This window comes from Malaclemys terrapin, chromosome 7 (genome assembly GCF_027887155.1).
Source record: "Malaclemys terrapin pileata isolate rMalTer1 chromosome 7, rMalTer1.hap1, whole genome shotgun sequence".
NCBI classification, from domain to species: domain Eukaryota; kingdom Metazoa; phylum Chordata; order Testudines; family Emydidae; genus Malaclemys; species Malaclemys terrapin.
The window spans coordinates 71,439,986-71,466,355 of NC_071511.1; the positions used below are offsets into that span (position 1 = coordinate 71,439,986).

The following is a 26,370-nucleotide window of genomic DNA, read 5'->3' on the forward strand; positions in this document are numbered from 1 at the left end:
TCAGAGCTTTACCCATCTAAACTTGCTCTCTGTTTAATTCATTTTAAAGTTCATAGCTGCTGAAAACAAAATCACCATTGATGTACGGTCTACTTTAATTTCATTTTCAACCCTCTGCCATTTTGTAGTTTACTAGCTTACTGTAAATCTTATGAAAATTGTTTTATAATCTTTTACCAGCTGCTCCACTACATCAAGTACATGGTGACTTTCTAGAATGTTTTCCCCCTCTTTGCATCAGTTTGTGGCATGGCACTAAACTGAGACATATACTGTTCACCTTTCATTCCCATGCTTCTTTAATGAATTAGAAAATAACGTTTCTTTGTGTAACTAGAGAAACATGAAATCCAGCTTTTCTGAATTGATATGTATAGCACTGATGTATTTAAAATGTATTACGTATCATATACTTGATTATCAATTTTGCTTAATAGAATGATTTTCTGTTCTTTGTCATAGAACTGCTCTGTTTGATTACACTATATACAAAGCTATTGTATGGTGCCAAGCTATGTATCTAAGTGCCTGTCTAGATCCTTACTCAGCTCCCATGACTATGGCATCCTAGTGCATTATGTACATTCAAGGGGTCAGCAAATTGATTAGAAAATAATCTAAGTCTATACAAAATGCCCCTTTTTGAAACAAAATGCAGGTGTTCAGCAGGCAAGGCTTTGTGATGTATTGGTGTTTGAGTAATACCATAATTATGTCATGAAGGCAGCTGAGAACAGGAAGTGCACTGGGAACTCATCTGCAGAGTATAGATGGCAAGAGATGCCAGTCACATGGGAAATAGCTGATTCTTTCCTATTTGCTGCCTTTGGAGGATGGATCCCTGGCAAGCAGGGATCACTTTTGTCTAGCTGCTTATCCCAAATTTCTCATGTTGGACAATGATGCCAAGGAACGATGAGCTGTACAGTAAAGGATGGTGGCTAGCTGTTTATACCAGCCTTGGAATTTGCTTAATTTTGTATCTACTTTGCTTTTGAATGTTAGACTGCTATGTAAAATTGAATAGTCATAGCCCATTGCATGAAAGAAAAAGAGTACTTCTTGGTAACTCAGTACTTTCAGGCAGTCCTTTTCAGGAAGTCAAATTTGGGTATTGAATAATTGCCCTTAAATTTCTTTCAGGTGCTAGGTGGGTTTTTGTCATCTGTAAGCAGCTTTGTGGCATCTGTCTCTCTCTTACCAGAAAGTGTGTTATGCTTGACTATGAATGCCTTTTTAAGGAAGGTGGACTTTGCTAGTATAGTTCAGACATCCAAAACTTTGATTTGATGATGGTAATAAGATAGCATGCAACACATATGCAAAATGTCAGAGACAAGCCTACAGCAAACTGCCAGAAGGAATCTCACTGACTTCATCCAAGACCCAGCTAAGACAGTTGTTATAATCACTGCCAGGATCCTTTGATTGTTCTCTTTAATTATCAGAAGGCATTCTCTCAAGTAGCTATCATTTGTCAACAAAATGTGACATATCATACATCCACAATTGTTTTGTCAAAGTTCATTTTGTCAAGTCCTTTCCTGTTTATGTTTAATGAAGACAATTTATCATGACACCTTTTTTGCCTATGTGGACAGGTAGCTCTAACTCTACTGTCAGATGATTATAATGTAATCATAAAGAGACAGAATTTGTGGAAAAACGTTACAGGAAAAGAAGAAATCAAAACCATGCTGCTTAGCTCTATAATAAGTAATACTTTGAAAATCCAAAGATCTTACAGCCTGTGTGTTCAGCCTGTACTTAATGAAGCTCCATAATGCCCCTTCTGAGGTGGATGACTATTATGATCCCCATTTTAAAAATGGGCAGTCCCAGGCATAAAACATTAACAGATGTGACTGTATGTCACAAAGTGTAAATCTGTGGCAGAGCTAGTAACAACTCTCAGAGTTTTTGATTCCTGTATAGGTCTTTAATACACTACAGAACGTGTCTCCCTCCCTTCCCCACTTTGAAAATGGAGGACACAAACTTTTTCAAAAATAGCTAGTAATTTTGAGGGCCTCATATTTTGGGTACCCAACTGAGATGCCTTAGTGGCACTCACAGTTTAAGTCATGCCCCTTTAAGATGTTTCAAATTGGTCACGCCAAATTGAAGCACCTTCAATCACACTAGTCACTCTTGAAAATTTAGGCCTCTATTTCTAAATAGAAACGATAAGTTTCAGGTTGTTATCATAAGGAGCAATCAGAGTTATTTATACTAACTGGAAAATAAGAGACTAGTTAATCATGCAGTGAGATCATGAATTGCTGCTAAGCAATAAATCCATATATCCCATTTATAAGATACTTCAAGGTTACCGCTATTTGAATGAAAGTATGTTTCATGAACACTTTGGAAATCAGGCTATAAAACCAGGATGTTCAGGTGCATGGTATTGTCCTGGTGTCTGAAATGCGACTGAGGCATGCAGTAATTCAAATTGATGTGACTCTCAGATTGACTTCTAACCCTGTAAGCAATTCTTAACAATGTTTTTTTATTTTTTTAAAAGTTCAATTTAAAATACTATAAAAAAGCATACACCTCCATGCCCGGAGGTATTGCATTGTAAAAGAAGCATTGTCCCATATGAGAAGACTAGGATGATTGATTTGCATCTGTACATCCTGTGATATTTGGTGTAAAACTTTTAGGAAGATTAGGGAGGTTTTTTTTTTTTTTTTTTTTTTTGCAGTGTGCATTGAAATTCAGATTTCTAAATTCATGATTTTCCATTATTAATATAAAACAAATGATTCTGTTTGGATTCCTGGGAATGAGGTCCATATGAGCACTGGAGACCTTTAGGGTGTATTGATCCTTCCACACATAATTTTCAACACTGCGCAATGCTTATAGTTAGGTATTTCCAGGATATATATTCCTCCACTATTTTGTAGGGGCTTGGGTAGGTGCTGTAAGGTAGGTTTTTATCAGTTTTACCCTAAAACTAGAAACACTGTTGATACTGTTTATATTAAATACAAATGAGAATATACTGACCTCCCCCTCCCCCTTTGCTGTAAGCATTCTTTTGAGTTTTAAATGAATTTGCTTCCACTGAGTCTGTTCCTGTGTTTCTTTTCTGAGAATACTTAGCAAATGATTTCCAGGCACAGGCGGATTAATATTTACTGGCGCCCTGGGCACAAACAACATTTGGGCCCCTCACACGTGGATGGCCCTCAAATTGGCTGGGGCCCCTGGGCATGGATGCTGTGTGCCTGTGCATTAATCCACCGCTGTTTCTAGGAATACCCAGAAAGTCCACGAAACCCAGCTAAATTAAAAGGAATATTGCAGAACATTTGTGAAATGCAAACCTACTCGTAAGAGTGTAGCCTTTCCCAATTAGGAAATTGAAGCATACTATGTGGCCTAAGTGTCCAATGAAAATAGATCAAATTTCTGATAACAGTTAATTGCGCCTGAACAAGCTATAAGCCCATGAATTCTGCTGATGATTAATTCAATGAAATGATTTGTTTATGGATAATTCCTGAACCAAAAAGGGGAGAAATTCATGGATGATGCCCATAATTTACCTTGTATGTAAGAATTAACTATGCCGTAGAACAGTACAGTGTGTGTAGAATTAATACCATTTTGTGGCTCCTTGAAGGGAGCCCATATCAGTCCTGGCACATCAATTTATAATTTGATAACAACAAGGCAGGTGGCAAGTTGTGATTACTGCTCTGACTAGGAATTGTACATTAATTTTGTTACACCATTTTCCTTGCCTTCACCCTGACCCCCTTGTCTCTTTTATCCACCTGTTATGTCTTGTCCTGTAGACCGTAAGTAGGGCCAGCTGACACAATGGTAAGCATTTTCTGTGAAAAAATTCTCTCTGAATGGAGCGACAGTTCTAAAACACTAAGGGTGAAATCCTGGTCCCATTGAATTCAGTGGACAGAACTCCTGTTGACTTGAATAAGGCCATGATTTGGACCAGTAGGCCTTCACTCTCACCTCATTCAAGTACCCCATAAAGTCCCATTTCTTTCACGAATCCCAGAAGCATTGATCCACAGCAACCGCCCTCTCCACTGTAACATCATATATGAGGGGCAGTCATTATTTATACTAAAATCAATGCGAGTCAAACAAATTCACATTCTCCTCATGGTCCCACAGTACATCCTGTCCTTTCTAAAGGTGATAACTCTCTGACTGTAAGGTATCCTGGGAAAAGGGACTGTTCTTGCATTTGAGTTTTATACAGTCTGAGCCCATTATAGACATGATTTTGCTGATGGGCTGAGCACCTGCAGCTTCCAATGAAGCCAATGGAATTTGTGGGTACTCAGAACCTTTGGAAAATCAGCCCTTTTCTATTTAATAATAGGGTTGTCTTTCTGAACAGGCATTGCAAAAGCTTTTCCAACTATAGATTTTGTTTCTTTGTCTGACAGACAGTTGCGTAAATTAGCATTTAGGATCCGCTAAAGGTACATTATTTATTCAATAGTCCATATTTAGACACTTTTAAGAAGCAGATATTTTATACCAACTATATTTCTAGTCCCTGGCAGAGACAATAAGAAGTAGCCAATTTCCCTATGGTAGGTAACCCTCTTGATTAAATCTCACAACAGTTGGCAATGGGGGAAGGTAATAATTTCAGGTCTTAAGGAGGGATAATTTTTTTAAACTATTATTCGTGTAAGTTTTTGATTAGATCATATAAATAACCAAAGTGTAAAACGAGGCTCACTGATAGACTTCATGGTATGTGACAACAGGAAAGAATAAACCTATTGGCAGCCGTGCATGATTAAAGACTGTTGTAATGTCACTTTGGCCAATATCACTTAGGCTTGGAATTGTCTGTTTTTTATAAAGCTTTTTTATGATTAAAATTAAGTGCTTGAGAGAGTTGGATAAAGAAGATCCTTTTGCTTTTCTATGAAAGTGAACAGTGAATTACCATGGGAATGCATGTGTTTGCTCAGCCACAAAGATTGTCCAGGGAAATTCCCTGTGTTTTATCTCAAACAAATTCCATTGTGTGTATATATATACCATTAAAAGCTCTGGAGTGTAACAGTTTTGATCATAGAGATCAGGAGGATTCCTGAGGGTCAGGAAGACAGTTGGTGATATATTAAAAAAAACAAAACAAAACAAAAAAACCTCAAAACCCCCCGTGATTTAGAATTCCCAAGAGCATCCCTGCAAACCTTTATTTTGATCTTTATTTCACATTAGTACAATTAATTGGAATTATTGCATGACAAGGATATCTAAGGACACTTGCTGCTACAAGGGGATTTTGCTTGTGTTTGTTTTAAGAAATAGGCTGGATATGGTTTATTAGAACAGTCAGTTTACACTTCATAATGGAAAGCTGTTTTTCCACTTTCCTTCCTAAATATATTTGAACATAAAAGTTACTTTTAAGACTATTTGAGATGATGCAACAGGAGGGCTGACTGATACTATTTTAATTCATACATGTTCAGTACAGGATCACATATAGTTGCCAGGCACATTCCGAATATAGGTGTTCTCAAGGTGGCTTTTCATCATGTTGTAACGTGTATTTAGTCCACCATAATTCTATTTACCTCAATGGATCTGTGTCAATTTTCCCTCAGAGTCTTTTTGGATAATGTCTCCTTTCCTTTCCTATCATCTACACAGCTAAAACTCTCATCCAGGCTTTCATTATCTTGTGTCTAGATTACTACAACATCCTTTTCTTTGGCTTTGACAAATGCAGTCTTGCTCTACTCATATCCATTCAGAACTCTGATGCAAAGATGATTTTCCTAGCCTGTTGTTTTGACATTGTCACCCATCTTTACACCCCTCCACTCACTCCCTATTCTCCATCATACCGAACAAAAGCTTCTTTCAAGTCCCTTCTCAAGTTATCCTCACCCTACCTATCCTCTCTTATTCAGCATCAAAAGGTCGGCTCCCACTTCCCATTGGTCTATGATTCCATTGCTCCCTCCTTACATTTCCATGTAAGGACCTTTGTGCTTGCTACCATGCTGCCCGCCCTTCTCGGGAGCAGTTCTTCACAAATGTCAGAAAACTAATTCACTATCCTCCTTCAAATGCCTTCTTAAAACTCTTCTCTGCCATGATACCTACAAAAAGCTTGACAACTATTAGGCTTTTGGTGTGCTGAGACCACTTCCTCTCATGCTGACCAATATTGTATCCATCTGTTGTCTCTTGTCTTACATTTAGCTAATCCTGCTCCAGAGAGTTTACAGTCTTTTTTTGTTTTTTTGTTTGTACAGCACCTAGCAAAATTGGGTCCTGGTCCATGATTGGAGCTCAGCCCATAGGTGATGTGATAGTTTAATATTTAAATAGTAATAATAACTGTGGATCTGGCCTAACAAATCCCATACAATAGAAACAGGGATTCCATCTCCAGGCAAATTACTTTGTAAGCAGGAACAGGCACCTGGAGGTTATACACATTTAATGAGCATGCTGTAGTAAATAAGCTTTTAAGGTATCCAAAAGAACGGCCACTTACAAACAGAGGATTTGGTTTCTGAATGCTGTATTTCAGATATTCAGTAGAGCACAAAGTCAACTCTCTGTTTAAGTTTTTTTGTCGGATATCTTTGTTCTTCTTTCTACTGTCCCCTCTATGTGGCTGTCCCTCATTCCACATATCTTTAATATTCTCTGGCTGTTTACCATTTAGTACAGTATGTATTTAAGCACAGCTTACATTTTATTTATGAGTGATAAGATCAGTGTTTTGTATCTGACCGTAGCAAAGTAGAAAATCTCCAGGTGGGGACCAGATAATTTCTTGGATTTGGGGTATTTGATAGAGTGTAAACTGGAGTAATGGAGTGGAGAATCAGGCATATGATCAGTCTATAGAATAATTGGAAACAGAAAAAGAGCTCTATATACAATATTAATTTGTGATGAATCATCCAACCAATTCTGTTACTGATGTGAGCGATGGACCTTCTTATGATGATGAAAATTCCAAAAACTGGGTTAGTGTTTCCTTCCCCCCACTAATGAACGTGTGAGGAATCAACAAACATATATTGAAAGAGAGAAAATGAAACTGATTCTGGCAATATCTTTGTTGGAAGGATCCTTTTGGTAAATGACAATTTGTTTCTTAAAAAATTCCTGCATTTCTCTAACTTCCTTATGTCTGTCACTTTGATTCTCAGTCTCTGTCATCTGTCCTTTATCAACTTCTTTTTTCCCCCTCTGGCTCTTCTTTGCACTAGTTTGCTCTTTTGTGTCTGTCTCTTCATCCTTGCCTGTTTGTTGCTTCAGGCTCTCCACTTCAGCCCACTCTCTTCCCTGTTTCTTTTTCAAAACCTTTTTCTTGGTATTTACCCAATACATCTTTATTCTCTAGACAGGATTTATTTTAAATCCCATTTTAATGCATGCCACTGACATCATCTTGCCTTATACTGACTTGTCTGTCTGAATAATAATAATAATAAATAAAAAACTCTGATTTGTAAACAGAGAACGGTCTTCTTTGTGTTAATAACCATTGAACTTGATTCACTAATATTTGTGTGCCATATTATTTGATATTCCAGAGTATTTGGATGGCTGATGTGTATTCCTGAGAATTCCAAGTTTGTGAATTTTTACACAAATATTCATGCAAAAATTCACACTACTAATGCATGAATTGCTATTGGCTGTTCAGTATTCCTACGCAAGATAGTTTTAGTTCCTGCAATCAGGGGGCAGAAACAACACCCTAAGATATAAGTGAACTACTGCACAAATAGTGAATGCCTGAAGCAAAATTGTTTGTGAACAAGCCAGTGTCCAAATGCTATTTGTGCAGACTATGCAGTGAATATTTATGAATAATGAATACAGTAAGGACTCAACAATGATCTGGCCTATGCACCTGGAACATAGGCAGGGGGAAGGATGGTTAGGGATCTCATTTCCAATCATGGGATACCCACATTGTGACCTGAATTGTATCAAGGAAAGCAACCACTGAGCTGTTGCTACTTTCTCTCTCTTGCAAGTGGATAGGGAATAGGCAGGCAGGGCTGGGAAATGGTCTTCACTTACATCCCACATACAGCAAGGAGGAAATAGGAACAGCGTTGTGAGTAATATTGTGTGGGAACTGAAATTTCCATCCTGTAGCAATTTCACATTTCCAAAACAAAATTATAATTACAAATTAGAACAAAAATGGGATATGCAAAATTTCGAAGAGGGATATTTTCAAAACATTCCATTTTGGAAGAATCAAAATGGAACGTGTGTGAAAAAAATTCTGGTCACAGGCTCCCCAGCTCACAGAAGATTGTCAGGTGGGCTGCTGGAGAGCCTGGGAAGGTGAATGGGAGGTGAGCTGGCAGGAAAACAGGCAGGCTGGCAGCCTCTGGCTCAAAACTTGGTCCTTGCTGCTCCTGAGGTAGGATGGCTATGAACTGCCCTTATTTAGAGCTGACTTCAAGGACACAATCCAGCCCAAGATCCATTTGTGACTGATTCACTCACAAAAAAGAGTGCTAAATCTAACAAATATTATTGAAAATAAAAAGTTCAACCGGCTCTGCTGGCTAATCTCTCACCCTAGCCTGCGTTCAGTCCCTTTCATTAACATACTAACAACCTTCCTGTTTTTCTTTTGGTTTTCTAATTTGAAAAACCATGCACATGAAAATAAAGAGGACCCAACTCGGGGCTGAAATTCACCCCATAAAACAGCCTCTTTGCATTCTGTTTCTACTAAAATTTGCACTAGTTTGCACTAACCATTGTGCAGGCTCAGGGAGCATCCATCTAGAAACCTGTTGGCCATTCTCTAATTCCCAGCTACATTATGGCTTATTCCCCTCTTTCTGTCCTTGAAGGTCTGAGTGCTGGCTTCTCCATGGTGTATCAGAATGGCCAGAATATTGGCAATCAAATCCCAATCACATTGCTGATTGTAGGTTTTCTTGTGTATACCTCTGCATGGTTCTAGTCAGAATTTGATTCCATACAAATAACCTTTATAATGGTCATGTTTGGTCAACTTTTATAATGGTCATGTTGAAATATCTTCTAGTACTTCACACAAAGACGGCTTGGAGCAAGATTTCATTGGAGAATTTATGAATGGAGGATTTAATTTGGAAACTTATAGAAATCAGTCACACACTCTGGTTTGTTTTTATTTTCTCCTTTCTTGTGATAGAATCAGGGAGTCCCAGGAAGGGGAGCAGAAGTAACAGAATGTCATGAAAGGCATGATTCTAGTGATGCTTATATTAAAGATAATGGAAAAAGTGGATTCTGTCTCCCCTAGTATTGTGTCCAACCAATTCTGAAATTGGGTAAGCGTCTGAAATCTAACAAGCAATCCTGGTCATGAGAGGTTCAGAGAAGAGCTGATCAGGAATCATTCAATAAAACAGTTTTTCATTGGAAAATGGTAATTTGGCAAAACAAACTTTTCACTGGAACATACCAATTTTAATTAAATGGTTTCTCAGGTCCAGCATGGAATTTATGGTCAGAACTAGAAGAGTAAGTTAGTTTTTCACTCCTAAATAGCCTAGTGGATAAAGCACTCACATGAGATGTGAAAGACCCAGGTTCCAGGCCCTGCTCCACTTGATTCAGAGGTCGGACCATATTCTGGGGGTGTCTGTTTTTTGTTTTGTTTTTAATGAAAAATTTCAAATGGTCTTGGTTTCATTTTGATGTGAAATTAGAACTGCTGAAATCTGAAAAACTTTAACAGAGTGGGAAAACCATTTCCCATCCTGTTCCAGTCCAGAATGATTTCAAGCCCTAAAGGGCTTAATTAAATTTGAAAGCACCTCAGATTATCTGAATTTTTGGATGCTCAACTGTAAGTAGTGTCTGACACTTCTAATGCTTTCCTATCATAAGAGCTATTATAGTTTAACTTGCCTTCACAGAGCTCCCCCACCATCCTTCAAAAATGGAATGCATGTGGTAATCTATTTGCTACACTTACTCCCAGAGTAACAGATTTGTGGAGTGCATGCAGGTTTGATGACCAAAGGTAACCTTAGATTTGTGATCTTGAGCTTGCTCTCTCCCTCCTTGGATTTTCTGGCACAATGTGGTACTAGTGAACTATATATGGAAAGAACAGTTTTTAGAGAACCAACATGTAAATGCTTCCAGGCTAAAACAGATACCAACAAAGTCTGTCTATCTGTAGAACAGTCATTAACCTTTTCCACACTGAGATCCTCTTCCACCTGGATGAGATTCAACCGGGACTCTTTTCCCATTTTGCAATATGGGAAGGTCAGGGAGATCAAAATCTCCCTAGCAAATGTTTGTGGTCCTATGGTGCAACCTCCTTTGGTTAAAGGTATACAATTAACAACTGGTCGATTCAATCCATAGTTCAAAACTGCTCCTGCTCCATCTATGGTTGACTAGGAAGTTGTCCCATTGTGGTAGATGATGACCTGGCCTTGGTTATACACATCTTTGCCACCTTCCATCTGGACCAACCGAATTCTGCTACAAGAAAGAGAGAGCTTTCTCAGGGGCTGCTCTGAGGTTTTGTAATGAACTCATACAACAACTAAGGACCATCACAAACCTCCCCACCTTCCACTCCAAGTCGAAGAAGCACTGCTTCAACCTAGCCTTCTCTAATATAAAACAAGCATATATTTAAAAAACAAAACAAATGCCTACCAAATTACAGCACTACACTACACACACGATTCTCCCTCTGAGGAGAGGATGAGAGAACATGAACCACAAGTGACAGATGTTAGTCACATTATGTAAATTGCTACCAGAAGGTGCTCCGGTGCTGTGGTGAGGAGGATGTTATACAAACCTACATAGAACAGACTAGAATAGAAAATCCTTGTCCTAGAATGTACAATGGAAGGTATTTAATAGCCCTTCCTGTGGAAGGGAAACAGGCAAAATGAAAGTCATTGGTCATTCTCTTTAAGTAACACTTTCCTGTTAGAAAACAATAATCTCCTGGAAGAGAAATCTGTCTGTGCCTGTGCCCACTATAATTTAAATGTAGATGCTTTGAGGAATTTGCCTGTTAATTAAAACAAGTTTTCCCCACTGCCTTCTAAAACTGAGTGGGATTTGGTAAAATGCTTTTTTTCCAGATAACTGTGAATCTGGAAGTTGAGAGAGGGTTTACATCCCTCCATTGCTGCTCCCATGCATCGTTTCCTAAGGCAGATCACTTTCCTGCAGAGGTTGTCATCACTGAAAGAACTCCAGTTTGCCAGGTTTTGCAGGGTATGCATTTGGCCTGCCATTAGCTTCACACTGAGAAACCTAGCTGCGATTTAATTTTCCATTCCATCTATTTCTTCATTGCCTTTTTTTTAATATGTCATCTGACTAAAGATGCTTATGAAAACTCAGTATGCGGATACTCCTTGAAGCGAGTGGGGGAGGGGCGGTCTCTCTGAAGTGCTGCAGTTACACACTGAGAATGATGTTGACTAAACATTCACTAGCCACTAGGAACTGGAATTTCAGTGGCTGCTACTAATACTGGTACAGTGGTGATTTTGTTATGCAGTCTCATTATACGTTACATCAGCACAAGGTTATAAAAGTCAGTTACATAACTATGTAAAAATCAAAGGATGTTGTATCTTTTAATATGGGTAGCCAAGGCCTTGAATATAATAGATTTTGAAGCAAGAGACTTTATATAGAGATAGAGATAATTACATTTAAAAAAAAAGTAAATGCTGTTCCTGATCCCAGGCTTAGTAAACTCACAAATGGGACTATGCATTAGGAACACTGGGATTAGAATACCTGGTAGGTGCATTTTAATTGCTATATGAAGAAACTTGCACAATCCTATCTATGCTATGGTTTGCTTTACCTGCTGCTACCCAGCCACAACTTTCATGAGTAATAAATTCATTCACAATTTAAAAATACTACACATGGGAGAAAAATATAAACGTTTTGTTTTGAAAAATACTGTTTGCTAGGTTTTAGTGTTACAAAATCAGAACAACAGATTATTGGGATTTGGATATCATTTGATCAGAACCTCTAGAGCCAGATAAATACTACAAAGCAGTGTCCATAAACATATGGTCATATAGAACTCCAAACATTTACTTTAACTATATTCATAGCAATAACACCCCCCCCATTACAATAACCCCCCCCATTATTTATGTACATTTGTCTGAGTGATATTTTTGTTTTGTTTGCAGAGAGCTGCAATGTTGTGAACATTGGTGCAAGTAAATTTTCGTGAAGGTAAGTCCTGGAAGTGTTCATAGTGCTAAATGTAGTGTTCGTTTGCTATAGCTTTGATTTCCCTTTGCCTGTTGCTAAAATTTTCAATCACTGAGGTTCTCCTTAGATTTGTTTTTCATAATTAATACACCCTGTCTTTTTTTGCAATACTGGATTTTGCTTGTATGCTGGATGAGTTGTCACTTAAGAGCTATTTTGTCAGCAAAAACTGTATCACCTAGTGTACTATCATTAAACCATGTGATGCTTGCCGCCAGGTTAAAGAAGTATGGGTTGGATGAATGGACTATAAGGTGGATAGAAAGCTGGCTAGATAGTCGGGCTCAACAGGTAGTAATCAATGGCTCCATGTCTAGTTGGCAGCCAGTTTCAAGTGGAGTGCCCCAAGGGTCGGTCCTGGGGCTGATTTTGTTTAATATCTTTATTAATGATCTGGAGGATGGTGTGGACTGCACTCTCAGTAAGTTTGCAGATGACACCAAACTGGGAGGTGTGGTAGATACACTGGAGGGTGGGGATCAGATACAGAGGGACTAGACAAATTAGAGGATTGGGCCAGAAAAAATATGATGAGGTTCAAAAAGGACAAGTGCAGAGACCTGCACTTAGGACGGAAGAATCCTATGCACTGCTACAGACTAGGGACCGAATGGCTAGGTAGCAGTTCTGCAGAAAAGGACCTAGGGGTTACAGTAGACGAGAAGCTGGATATGAGTCAACAGTGTGCTCTTGTTGCCAAGAAGGCTAACGGCATTTTGAGCAGTATAAGTAGGGGCATTGCCAGCAGATCGAGGAATGTGATCATTCCCCTTTATTCGACATTGGTGAAGCCTCATCTGGAGTACTGTGTCCAGTTTTGGGCCCCACACTACAAGAAGGATGTGGAAATATTGGAAAGAGTCCAGCGGAGGGCAACAAAAATGATTAGGGGTCTGGAGCACATGACTTATGAGGAGAGGCTGAGGGAACTGGGATTGTTTAGTCTCCAGAAGAGAAACATGAGGGGGGATTTGATAGCTGCTTTCAACTACCTGAAGGGGAGTTCCAAAAAGGATGGAGCTTGGCTGTTCTCAGTGGTGGCAGATGACAGAAGAAGGAGCAATGGTCTCAAGTTGCAGTGGGGGAGGCCTAGGTTGGATATTAGGAAACACTATTTCACTAGGAGGGTGGTGAAGCACTGGAATGCGTTACCTAGGGAGGTGGTGGAATCTCCTTCCTTGGAGGTTTTTAAGGCCCGGCTTGACAAAGCCCTGGCTGGGATGATTTAGTTGAGAATTGGTCCTGCTTTGAGCAGGGGGTTGGGCTAGATGACCTCCTGAGGTCCCTTCCAACCCTGATATTCTATGATTCTATGTTGATGTTGTATCTGACTACACTTTTTCTCATAATGAAGTCAATAGCAATGGCAATGCCAAACAGGAGAGATGAGATAATGCATCCTTTTTTTGGCACCATTGTCTATGTTAAAACATTTGCCTGTGTTTACTTTAACTATGCAAGCTGCATGTTGATATAAAAGCTTAATTATTACTTTATTGATATACCATAACACTTCAAGATGTTATAGAAACAGATTATTTTTTTTAAACTAGATATAGTACCGGAAGGTTTTCTGGAGTATCCCTCACTGTCATATCTAAGCCATTGATGATGGTGGTATGAGCAACATCTCGCAGAGGTATATTAAGCATGGTCTCCAAGAAGCTGTCATGGATTTGCTTAATTTTGCTGACAAAGATGGAGGAAAGTTCCTCATACAGGAGGTGGTTGTCTGTGGGGTGGAAAAAGGCAGTCTGTATCTATTGGGTGGTTAGTGAGATGGAACATCTTCCTTGGCTGGGATATGGTGGACACTATGGTAGCGGAAAAGAAGTATCTTTTGGTTCTGGTCACAGGAGTGACATTCCTTGTGGGTCCTACTTCAGGGTTGGTCCAATTGACCCTATTCGTGTTTGATTTCTGAGGACATTTGAGGCCCTTTGTGGAGTGGGGGCTGTGTTGGCAGTAAAGAACATTTAGGAGCTCGAGTCTCATTTACACTAAGGCCTCTTCCCACAACTTTTTTTTAGTGTATGGGGGCCTTAAAATGGGTGTAAATATTTACTCCTCCTTTCACCCAGGAAAGAAGTGTCAAGGGGAGTCAGTGTAAATGAAAATCAGTTCTCGGGGTGTCAACTGTGTGGAAAGCAGGTGGCTATAAATTTTCACCAGGTTATCAACATCTTCATTTGAATGGTGCTGACTTACTTCACTGGTGCATTTGGCCATTAATAAGTATCTTATACTTGAATGCACATTCATGTAGGATTTGCATGTGTGGGAGGAATGGAAATAAAGGGGTTACATTTTCTCAGTAATAAAATGGAAGGCCTGATTCTTGTTTACATTGACAGTGATAAAAACAGGCCTCAGAGTAAATAAAAATTAAGTCCAGATCCTCAGTAATAGTAGTAAATATTCCAGTACCTTCTAATTTGGGTTAGAGACCCTTGTGCACAGGTATTTTAAAAAATATATGCCTCCGTGCACTAAATCAAAAGTGCTTTCCATCACTTTGTATTTTAACCACTGTCTTCAACTACTGTAACTGTGAATAAGCAATTTGGTTCCACTTGACCAACAAAGAAATACAAACAGCTGTGACTTTAGCAATAAACTGTTTGTTTAACGAGCAATTAAAGCACTTTGAAAGCCTGTTTGAAAAATGCTTGGTAAGTGTAATTTATTATTTTATTATCATTGTTGCTGTGTACAAGCACTTTTCAATTAACCAAACTGATTTAAAAAAATAGCTTAAAGATGTTAATGAAACAGCAAGGAAAATTAAACCAACTAAAATCAGTGTTCATGGTAACAGGTGAACTGATATATTGAACCTTTTACCTCTAGGTTCAAAGAAGGGTATTATATAAGTGAAAAAAAAAATTGCTGTCCTTTCAGCTAGAGATATGTGGATACTTAAAAATTATTCATAACATTTGTTCTAATAAAATTTGCAGATTTATTTCAGTGGCATCTCGGAGCTTTTTTTTGTTCACTTTCTGTGAACATCTGTGTGAGTGAATATTTTGTTCACAAGAAGAGTTGGAATCTGTATTCAAAAGTTCAGACCCAAATTGCCTTGGTTTTTTTTATAAATTTTTCAATTATCCAAATAAACAGAAACAATACTATGTGATAAGGCAGGGGTAGGCAACCTATGGCACGCGTGCTGAAGGCTGCACACGAGCTGATTTTCAGTGGCACTCACACTGCCCAGGTCCTGGCCACCGGTCCGGGGGGCTCTGCATTTTAATTTAATTTTAAATGAAGCTTCTTAAACATTTTAAAAACCTTATTTACTTTACATACAACAATAGTTTAGTTATATATTATAGACTTATAGAAAGAGACCTTTTAAAAACCTTAAAATGTATTACTGGCATGCGAAACCTTAAATTAGAATGAATAAATGAAGACTCGGCACACCACTTCTGAAAGGTTGCTGACCCCTGTGATAAGGTGAGCAATCACATGGAGGAAACAACAAATAGCAAATACTCAAATAAACAGTCACAGCAAACAGTTTGCGAGCCTCCCAAAGCTGAAATATTCCAGTAAATAACTTCCTCTGAATCAGGGACGGCTCCAGGCACCAACGCACCAAGTGCGTGCCTGGGGTGGCAAGCCATGGGGGGCGCCCTGCCGGTCACTGTGAGGGCAGCAGTCAGGCTGCCTTCAGTGGCATGCCTGTGGGAGGTCCGCTGGTCCCCTGGTTTCAGCGGCAATTCGGCGGTGGGTACGCCAAAGGCGCGGGACCGGTGGACCTCCCACAGGCATGCCGCTGAATTTGCGTTACCAGCGGACCTCCTGCAGGCATGCCGTCGAAGGCTGCCTGACTGCCGTGCTTGGGGTAGCAAAATACATAGAGCTGCTCTGAATACAAGATTTTTTACGGTAGTTTGTTTCCTTGAGGAGGAAACCTCAAGGAGCAGCAAATGTCAATGTTTTGCTTTTTGAAAGGAAGGCTGCAGTATGTTTAGTTGTGAATTTTTAATCCTCTTTTCTATATCAATTTATATACCTTGCTAGTTTGAAAATTTCAAATCCATTCTTCTCCAGGGATTTACAAATTGCAACACTTTCCCTCCCTCTAGGCCCTGCCCCCAGCTCAAATCCATAAATCTCTGAATAATGATATTGTATTAAGGATATTGAAAATAGATTTGATAGTACCCGATTGGTTTGGTGAGGGGAAGGGGGGAACGAACACACCCATACATGCACATCACCTCAGGCACAACTCCCTCTTGTTCTATAAAAGTAATTTAAAAAAATGTTCCCATTGTGTATACTGATCTCCTGTCTGCAAGAATCAATGGTCACAACACCATTGATTTCTTTTCTCTTTTACATTACACACCTTTATAATGACATGCTGATATTCACTAACTTATTTATTTATTTTTGTCGTTTCCTCAAAACAGCCTGGGCAATATATTAACATACCTTTCAGTAAATGAAATAATTCTGATAGCTCTTTCTGTCATTCCAAACCAAAATAATTCAGCTGCAAGTTGACAGGTAAATCTAAAGAACCCCCTCTGAATGAATTCAAAGATGCTTTCCTTTGATATATGCTCACTGTTCATTACTTTTTTTGTGAATGTTTTAATGTTTCTGCATGAAGCTAAAATATCCCAAGTTATAAGACTGTATTATGATGGTATCAGCTGGCCTGGATATAGGAAGTAACTTTTCCAGTCTGGCCATGGCAAAAGAAAAAGGGGATAAAATGTCCATGTTTCCAAGTTAGTGAATTTTTGTAGTACAACAGGGAAATTTTTTTATGCGTACCAATTTTGTGAAATTTCACAAATATTTTCAACTGGTGAAAATCAGACGGTAGAGCTATTTGAAAAATGGGATTCAATTTTTGTGAACGTTTTTAACAAAAACATTTCCCACTGCAATTGGAAGAGTTTGCTTATAAAATTTGCAGATGATACCAAGCTGGGAGGGGTGAAAGCACTTTGGGGGATGAGATTAGAATTTAAAAGGACCTTGACAAATTGGAGAAGTGGTCTGAAACCAACAAGATGAAATACAGTAAAGAAAAGTTCAAAGTACTTCACTTAGGAAGGAAAAAATCAAACGTGCACCTAGAAAATGGGGAATAACAAGCTAGGTGGTAATGCTGTTGAAAAGGATCTGAGGGGTATAGGGAATCACAAATGGAATATGAGTCAACAATATGATGCAGTTGCAAAAAAGGCTAATATCATAAAATCATAGAAATGAAGGGCTGGAAGGGACTCATGAGGTCAAGTCCAGCTCCCTGGGCTGAGGCTGTACCAAGTAAACCTAGACCATTCCTGACAGTTGTTTGTCCAACCTGTTCTAAGAAGCCTCCAATGATGGGGCTTCCACAATCTCCCTCGAAAGCCTATTCCAGAACTTAATTACCTTAATAGTAAGAGAGATTTTCCTAATATCTAAACTAAATCACCTTTGCTGCAGATTAAGTCCATTACCTCTTGTCCTACCTTTAGTGTGCATAGAGAACAATTGATCATGGTCCTCTTTATAACAGCACTTAACGTATTTGAAGACTGTTATCAGGTCTCTGCTCAGGCTTCTTTTCTCAAGACTAAATTTGCTCACATATTTGTAATCTTTCTTCATAGGTCAGGTTTTTATCACTTTTGTTGCTCTCCTCTGGACTTTTTCCAATTTGACCACATCTTTCCTAAAGAGTGGTGCCCAGAATTGGACACAGTCCTCCAGATGAGGACTCAGAAGTGCTGAATTGAATGGAATAAATACCTCCTGAGTGTCTTTATGTACAACACTCCCATTACCACACCCCAGATGATATTAGCCTTTTTTACAACTGCATCAAATTGACTCATTCAATTTGTCATGCACTGTGACCCCAAAATATCTTTCAGCAGTTCTATCACCTAGACACTTATTCCCCATTTTGTAATTGTGAATTTGATTTTTCCTATGTATGTAGTATTTGCACTTATCTTTATTGAATTCCATCTTGTGATTTCAGCCCAGTTCTCCAATTGATCAAGGTCATTTTGAATTCTAATCCTGTCCTCCAAAGTGCTGGCAATCCCTCCCAGCTTGGTGTCATCTGCAAATTTTATAAGCATACTCTCCATTCTATCATCCAAGTCATTAATGAAAATATAGAACAGTACTGGATCCAGGAGTAGCCTCTATGCCCTCCCCAAGATACCACTTCTCCATTTCACAGTGAACCACTGATGACTACTCTTTGAGTATGGTCTTTCAAACAGTTGCGCACCCACCTTATTGTAAATTGATTTAAACTACATTTCCCTAGTTTTCTGATGAGAATGTCATGGAGGACTATATCAAAAGCCTTAGTAAAAATCAAGATATATCACATCCACTGGTCCCCCTTCCACTAGCCTCGTAGTCTTGTCAAAGAAGGAAATTAGGTTAGTTTAACATAATTTGTTGTTGACAAATCCATGTTGGACATCCCTTAACCCTGCTATACTAAAGGTGCTTACAAATTGATTGTACAGTAATTCGCTCCAGTATCTTTCTAGGTATCGAAGTTAGGCTGACTGATCTATAATTCCCTGGGTCCTCTTTGTTCCCCCCTTTTAAAGATAGTACAAATATAGTACCTATCATATGGGAATTATTAACAGGAATGTCATATGTAAGACACAGGGAGGTAATTGTCCTGCTGTACTCCTAATATCTAAACTAAATCACCTTTGCTGCAGATTAAGTCCATTACCTCTTGTCCTACCTTTAGTGTGCATAGAGAACAATTGATCATGGTCCTCTTTATAACAGCACTTAACGTATTTGAAGACTGTTATCAGGTCTCTGCTCAGGCTTCTTTTCTCAAGACTTAATTTGCTCACATATTTGTAATCTTTCTTGGTGAGGCCTCAGCTGGAGCACTGTGTCGAATTGTGGGCACCACACTTTAGGAAAGATGCAGATAAAATGGAGACAGTCCATAAAAGAGGATTTAGGGAGGGAAGATACAAACCTGCCCTATGAAGAAAGTATAAAAAACCTGGACATGTTTAGTCTTGAGAAAGAAGACAGAGCAGGGACCTGATAAGTCTTCACATATATTAGGGGTGTTATAAAGGGAATGGTGATGAATTGTTCTTCCCTGAAAGTAGGACAAGAAGTAATGGACTTAATCTGCAGTAAGGGAGATTTAGGTTAGATATTAGGAAAAACTTTCTAACTGTTAGAGTACACCTCTACCCCGATATAACATGACCTGATATAAGGCGGGTTCGCATACAACATGGTAAAGCTCTGACACACTGCTCTGAGCAGCATGTTAAGGGTGCTGGGTCAGTCTGGGGCCAAGGGGTTGGATAAGGAGCAGAGGGTCTCTGGAGTGGTCAGGGGCTCTTCCCCCCCCCCCAGGGTCTGGGAGGCAGGAGCTGTGGGAGGGCACTTTTGGGGGCCCCGCAGTCCCAGAGTGGCTTGGGCCAGGAGTCCCAGAGCAGGGGGCCAGGAGCAGCCTGCTCTGCTTCCCTCGCCCTGGTCCCAGATGTATCACTTGGGGGAGGGGGCTTGGGGCAAGGGATCCCCCTCGCACTCACCAGCAGCGGTGGAAGCTGGATATTTTTGTTGTCCATATAAATGTGCAATCCTTTTTTTTTAACCTATACTTGGACATCTCCATCTCAGTCAGCACTGGGAGCAGAACCAGAACTGTGTCTCACTAATAAAACCAACTCTGATCTCTTGCATCATTCCATAGAAACTCTCACCCTTAAAATGAATCATTACACTAAAATCTCACCCCAACACACACCAGGCAATAACAGAGTTAAGGGTCTTTCATATGTCATTAGCTAAATGATTTATTATTTTTTAAAAAGTGTTAAGCCATTGGATTACAAAGCAAGGCAAGGCAGTGTTTGTATCTTCCACCTTTTGCTCTTCATGCACTGATGTACAGCTGAGTGGAAGCACATGCTCCTGGACAGCAACTGAAAAGTGAAATGTACCGTACTCAGTAAGTAAAACACTATGGTCCTGATCAAAAGCCGGTTAAATTCAGTGAAAATCTTTCCATTGGCACCACTCTGCTTTAGATCAGGCCCTGTAGCAGTGTGCTGGTGCCTTTACTTTAAGTGCCTGAAATGAACAAACAAACAAAAAATGTTACAGAGAAGCCACAGTAAGGAGTCCCCTATTGAAAAGCAGCATTTTTAAGCCTGAAAACTCTCTCTTGTGTAGTGTTATCTTTAGGCTACATATTATGCTGTTTGATTTCAGGCACTAAAGGAGCAGTCAGTCTGGCCAGCACTAAAATAGCTGCAGAATAAACAAATACATAAACTATACTGTAAAAACTGCTGTCCTTGCACTATTTTCCCTTGCTTGTTTTACACCCATATTTATAGCTGGAAACATGTGCTAGGTTAGATCTACCCACCAACTCTAGTTTTTAAATGTTTGGTTTTCTAAGAAGAAAAAGGCTTCTTTTTTGCGGGTAGCAAACAGGAAAAGCACTAGGTCGCTTTTTTTGATACTTAACGATGGCAAGGGTTGTGAGGAAAAAAGCTAATATATTTCAAGTGCCCTCATATCAGCACTATTTGAATAAATCAGGCCTGACTCTCTAAAGCTTGCACAAGGATGTGTAGATTCCATCCCTTTGCAATAATAAAGCCATTTGTGCCCAAGCAGTGATTCAACTCACGGGAAGGTGAACCTTCCTTATAGCTCTCACTATAGGGAGGAAGCATCTTTAATTCCCAATGGAACATCTTAGCAATTCTGTGGATGGTAGCTGAATTAGTGTGCTTTGCAGCTGTCCTGTCTGTGTTTCTTCCAAATCATCTGGCTCCCATCCTGGCACAAGAAAAGTTATGGCAGACTTCTATCTCTGCAGCCTTCTGCTGTGGCCTGTGCTGGTGGAAGTTAATGTAGATCCTGAACATAATCTAGCCCATCACTGAAGTGATGGAGGAATGAGAATGAGGGGCCAGATTTTTAAAGGTACATATGTGCCAAATTCTAATTGGAATCAATGGGAGTTAAATACACAAATATTTCTAAAAATCAGATTTTTAGTGTTTATTAAATGTAACTCCCCTCAGACAGAACCAGAAAACCCATTACCCACCAATCTGCTTAAAAAAAACCCCTCAACTCAACAACAACCCCCACCTACATAATCTAGCAGTAATGTCGCACAGTTAAATTCACAAAAAGTGCTGCACTTGTTCTGAAGACTTCAGCAGGAATGCCGTATACTATTTGACATCAACATTTATATAACTCCAGAAGTTAAAAATTGTGCATTTATCTCAGTCATGGTCTTCATTGTTTAGGCACCCAAACATGAATTCGTCCTTGCTGTAATTGGTCCAGATGAGATTCCGATAGATGCACTTTTTACTTTATTCTGGTGAGGAACTCTCTTTCAATATTCCCTATCCGCTCTGCTTCATCTCAATGGCCATGAATGTGTTACATCTTCAGTATGAGTTTAGCCAGTGTGAGGACTGCAGAATGGGGCTTAAATCAGATAATCTGCCTACAGTACTGCCATCTAGGTTTAGAAGTGAGCCCTCTAAATATGGCTCTTGGGTTTTTTTTTTAACACAGAAGTGTTTGGTTTTCTGATGTTGGTTTTATTTATTTATTTTCTGGCTGTTGCTTTTAGAAATGCTCTTATGAGGCTGACTTGCCATAATTTGCTTTTATCCTGTCTTTTGGTGTGGCTAAAAGAGGTTCAGTTCAGAGTCATAAGGTTAGAGACAAAACAACCAGAGAAAGCAGGCAGCAGTGAGGAGAAATGGAAAGAGCTCATAGCTTCCTCCATCAAAGATAATACTCCCTCTACCATACTATTTTGCTTGGGGAACTATGATAGTTCTCAAAACTAGATGTAGTGTGATATTTAAACTTAGCTATCTCTGTGTTTGATCTGTTTCCTTTTCTTTTACAGATGATTTATTTCCCCCCTATCTATCTGCTTATAAATGCAGTTTTGCTTGTTCCAAGTTGCACTGGATCCTTGTAATTTTTGTGTAAGGATTAACGGATTAACTAAGTCCTGAACATATCTTTTAGGCATTAAAATTGTGAGAACCTAGTCCCACTCATACCCCCACACAAATCTTAATTGTCAATGGGGAAAAAAAGAACCTCCCACTCCCACAAAGAAGTACGAGTGCATAATTTAAATCTACGGTTAAGTTAATGAGCTAGATCCTCGGCTGCTGTAACTCAGCAAAGCTCCATTGATGTCATCACCCCAAGATCTGGCTTTTCAACCCAAGAGACACCGATTTTAGGCTCTGTTATTGTTCCTTGGATGTATTTGTGATTATTTGTACCCACAATTTTGTGGGCACAAAAAGAAAGGTCATGCACAAAGTACTTTCAAAATCAGGACTTAATAATAGTGTTGGACAAACTGGTTGAATAAAAGAAACATCCCACCTCCAACTTGAAAACAATCTTCTTGTGACACAAAACGTTCTATTCACTTTTTGGTTTCCATCTGTTTTCATTTTTGTGCAACTCTAAAATCCTGGCCTGGATTTGAAGTGAAAAAATCCAATGAGAGAGCCTGTTCTCATCAAAAAAGGAGTCAATATTTATATGGAGAATGTGAATATCCACACTTATCAACATTAAAAAATAGCTTTGGAAGGGCTACAGATTCTCAAGCTTCAGGGAATCAGTCAATCTCTAACTATTAGAGGTTGGAAGGCAACTTTCTTGGGGGAGCAACAGAGGGTCCTGTGGCACCTTTAAGACTAACAGAAGTATTGGGAGCATAAGCTTTCGTGGGTAAGAACCTCACTTCTTCAGAAGAAGTGAGGTTCTTACCCACGAAAGCTTATGCTCCCAATACTTCTGTTAGTCTTAAAGGTGCTACAGGACCCTCTGTTGCTTTTTACAGATTCAGACTAACATGGCTCCCCCTCTGTTTCTTGGGGGAGGCGCAAAAGACATAATGAGGAGGCTGAAAGAACAAAGAAAAGATGGAGGGGAAGATTAATCAAGAGAGAAAGTACTAAATTGAGTGGTTAACAAATTCTGTAGCAAACTTTCGTAGTGCATAAAGAATGAGGAGTACTTGTGGCACCTTAGAGACTAACACGTTTATTTGAGCATAAGTTTTCGTGGGCTAAAACCCACTTCATCGGATGCATGCAGTGGAAAATACAGTAGGAAGATATATATACACAGAGGACATGGGTGTTCCCATATTAACTATAACAAGAGTAATCAGTTAAGGTGGGCTATAATCAGCAGGAGAAAAAAAAACTTTTGTAGTGATAATCAGGATGGCCCATTTCCAAAAGTTGACAAGAAGGTTTGAGTAATAGTAGAGAAAAAAAATTAGCATGGGGAAATAGGTTTTACTTTGTGTAATGACCCATCCACACAAATCAGACACCAAGAATTATAACATTCAAAAACCAATCGGAGAATACGTCAACCTCCCCGGTCACTCATTTACAGACTTCGAAGTTGCAATACTCCAATAAAAAAACTTCAAAAACAGACTCCAATGAGAAACTGCTGAATTGGAATTAATTTGCAAACTGGACACCATTAAATTAGGCTTGAATAAAGACTGGGAGTGGATGGGTCATTACACAAAGTGGGTTTTAGCCCACAAAAGCTTATGTTCAAATACATTTGTTAGTCTCTAAGGTGCCACAAGTACTCCTGTTCTTTTTGCTGATACACACTAACACGGCTACCACTCTGAAACCTTTCAGAGTAACAGCCGTGTTAGTCTGTATCCGCAAAAAGAAGAACAGGAGTACTTGTGGCACCTTAGAGACTAACAAATTTATTAGAGCATAAGCTTTCGTGGACTACAGCCCACTTCTTCGGATGCATATAGAATGGAACATATAATGAGGAGATATATATATACACACATACAGAGAGCATAAACAGGTGGGAGTTGTCTTACCAACTCTGAGAGGCCAATTAATTAAGAGAAAAAAAAAAAAACAACTTTTGAAGTGATAATCAAGCTAGCCGAGTACACTGTCTGTACTCGGCTAGCTTGATTATCACTTCAAAAGTTTTTTTTTTTTTTTTTTTTTTTTTTCTCTTAATTAATTGGCCTCTCAGAGTTGGTAAGACAACTCCCACCTGTTTATGCTCTCTGTATGTGTGTATATATATCTCCTCATTATATGTTCCATTCTATATGCATCCGAAGAAGTGGGCTGTAGTCCACGAAAGCTTATGCTCTAATAAATTTGTTAGTCTCTAAGGTGCCACAAGTACTCTGAAACCTGTTTCCTAGTGCACGTTTCTTTCACTTTCTAGACTTGTGTTTAATAGAAGTACCACTTAGCTACTAGCTCAAGCTGACATTAATGCAGAGTGAATTATGGGCTAGTGCAGTGGTTCCCAAACTTGTTCCGCTGCTTGTGCAGGGAAAGCCCTTGGCGGGCTAGGCAGGTTTGTGTACCTGTCGCATCCGCAGGTTCGGCCGCAGTTCGCTGCTTCAGGCCAATGGGAGCTGCTGGAAGCAGCGGCCAGTACGTCCCTCGGTCCGCGCCACTTCCAGCAGCTCCCATTGGCCTGGAGCAGCAAATTGCGGCCACTGGGAGCCACGATTGGCTGAACCTGCGGACGCAGCAGGTACACAAACCTGCCCGGCTCACCAGGGGCTTTCCTTACACAAGTGGCGGAACAAGTTTGGGAACCACTGGGCTAGTGGAAAGCATTTTCCCCCCATATTTTGTTTGTGACCTATGTAAAACTTAAAACCCTCATTCAAGCCTTTCCACAAGAAATCTAGTATTAGAAGAACAGATGAGCCACATGTATTTTAACAAGTGTTATAAGAATGTAAACTAGTGTAAAACTTCCTTTTCCTTTTCCATTTCAACACATGCATGAAACTGGCATCCAAAACTTATCATGGTAGCATATATGCCAAAGTTTCCTACTGTTAACAAAATCCAGTGCCACTGGTGGTAGAAATGTTGGGAGTCCTAGTGGAGAGGGACCGGCTTTGGACGGGGTTTACTCTGCCATCTAACTGGACACACTGTTTAAAACACTGGTGGACTTTCTACACTACGGCTCCTAACCCATCACTGTTAGCAATGAATGTGAAATTTCCCTAATGTAGACAAGGCTTCACTAGAGAGCGGATCTGGTAATGGGATAGTTTTAGTATCCTGGCAAGAACTGTTATGTAAAGACCATCCTTAAGGGTAACAGTAGGGTTTCTAGTAATCTTACACTAATATTCTAAAATCTTAATGAAAAAGAAAAGAGTAACTTCTTTATGGAAAGAAAAAGAACATCAGGAGAGGGGGATCACTGGGGAGTATACACTCCTTAATGAGATATTACAGATCGAAGACGCCACTACACAAATTCAGCACTGCATCTTAATTCTGCTAACTAAAATTACTTCATGACCTGAGGATATTAACTTAACCAGGGTTCTCAGAGGTGTAATAATCACAATTTTAATATTTTTGGCACCAAACAAAGACAATGATAGAGAACTGCCCTAGAAGAATCCCTACAGGACCAAGTAGAGTTGGATAATGTGAATAAAAAAAATTAAGATCTTATCCCAAGGTTTACTAATTTTATAATTAATTGTGGGAAACCGAGAACTAACACCCAGCAGGAGTTTGAGCACAGGTTCTAAGATTATTTAAAGAAAAAAATGCAGTACAGGCAAATTGTTAGTAATTGAAGATTTTATTCCCTGAAAGGTAGCAATAAATTGAGAGCTAACGGTATATCATCAGGAGACTTTGAACCCTCAATTAAAGTAATGTAGTTTCCCTTCAGCAGTTTTAAGAATGTATAACTATGAAGAAATATTAAGTGAAGTTGGACTAAAATTCACAGTCTAAATTCTTCCAGTATTGCCAGCCCTATTCTTCTAGTAGTGTCTATGCCAAGCATTCAAAAGTCATGAGTCAAGCTATTTAAAGAAAAAGGGTTCAGACCTCTGGCCTATCTAGTCCTATTCTGTCTCCAACAGTGACTAGTACCAAATATTTCAGAGAAGTCTTCATTTTCCTTTCCATCTTCTCTGTGCAGAATAACTAGCACCTGGAAGTTTTGTTTAAACTCTCTGAGGCCCTCTCTACA

At 39.3% G+C, this 26,370-nt stretch overlaps 1 long non-coding RNA gene across 1 annotated transcript in view; it reads left to right on the forward strand.

The window, feature by feature from the left end:
* Positions 1 to 26,370, forward strand: part of LOC128840840 (uncharacterized) — a 129,714-nt gene that overhangs the window by 63,654 nt on the left and 39,690 nt on the right. The window contains exon 2 of the long non-coding RNA XR_008445718.1: positions 12,204 to 12,249. This is a non-coding gene — a long non-coding RNA (uncharacterized LOC128840840). The remainder of the gene's footprint in view (positions 1 to 12,203; positions 12,250 to 26,370) is intronic.